This window comes from Diadema setosum, chromosome 17, assembly GCF_964275005.1.
Source record: "Diadema setosum chromosome 17, eeDiaSeto1, whole genome shotgun sequence".
NCBI classification, from domain to species: domain Eukaryota; kingdom Metazoa; phylum Echinodermata; class Echinoidea; order Diadematoida; family Diadematidae; genus Diadema; species Diadema setosum.
Window position 1 is genome coordinate 23,728,059 of NC_092701.1, and position 998 is coordinate 23,729,056.

A 998-nucleotide genomic window follows, 5' to 3' on the forward strand; every position below is an offset into this window, starting at 1 on the left:
GGGCCGGGCGATTGTGTTGTGACCGTAGAGTCTAACACACTAGACGACTCTAACAGTTAGTGTGGTATCTTCTGCTTGATCTTGACCAAAAACCGAACGAAAACGCAAATCACATTCTGCTTCTTGTAAACACCGTTTTCACGTTTGTGTCGATACGGCGAAGGTATTATTTACGAACAAACGTCGTCGTGGTTGTCGACCGACGACTTCCGATTTACACATACAGCGACAGCAAGTCGTCAGTGCAGTAAGTACGTGTGTGCAGCAGGTGTTTACGATCCACGACGTTTACATCACATCACATTAGAGTTACCTGTAGTTATCGCCAGTTCGGTCGGCCGGGCAAACGCTGCGTTGACCGGTGCCGCGGTGTATCTTCTAACGATTCACCACCGCCATAGCCACCCACCTGCATGCTGCACTGGTGCTGCCAGCGTTGCCAAGCGATCATCGACTAGTCTACAATTCAGACGCTGAATGTTCAAAAACAACATTTATTTTACTTGTGAACTTACTTTCACTTTTCCGGAACAATGCTGTGTAGGTCAGAGCATGTTTATCGATCGGGATTGTACCCTCGGCTGCTTTTGATCCTTCCAATTAATTTCACGTTTCTGATGAGCATAATGAGTAGTTTGATTTTATTTTGAGGACGTGCTAGTGCATGTATACATACTCAGTAACGTAGGAAGCCTACTTACAGTGGTACATTATCGAGGGCTCTTCAATGGCGGTGGACCGGTGGCCCGGGGCCACTAGAAATATTGATATTGGCCCATCACATTAAAAAAAAAGTTTACTTTGGTGGCCCAATTAGCAACTAGATTCAAATAGATCACCATACGCTTCGGAACACCACAATAATGTCTCTTCAGGGGCAACCAAAATTTCAGATTTGAAATTTTATTGGCCAAAGCGGGCCACTAGGATAGAGGAAAAAAAAAATGCCGAGCCCTGCGTACATCCATCTATTTTCATATTTATATCTTTATTCATAT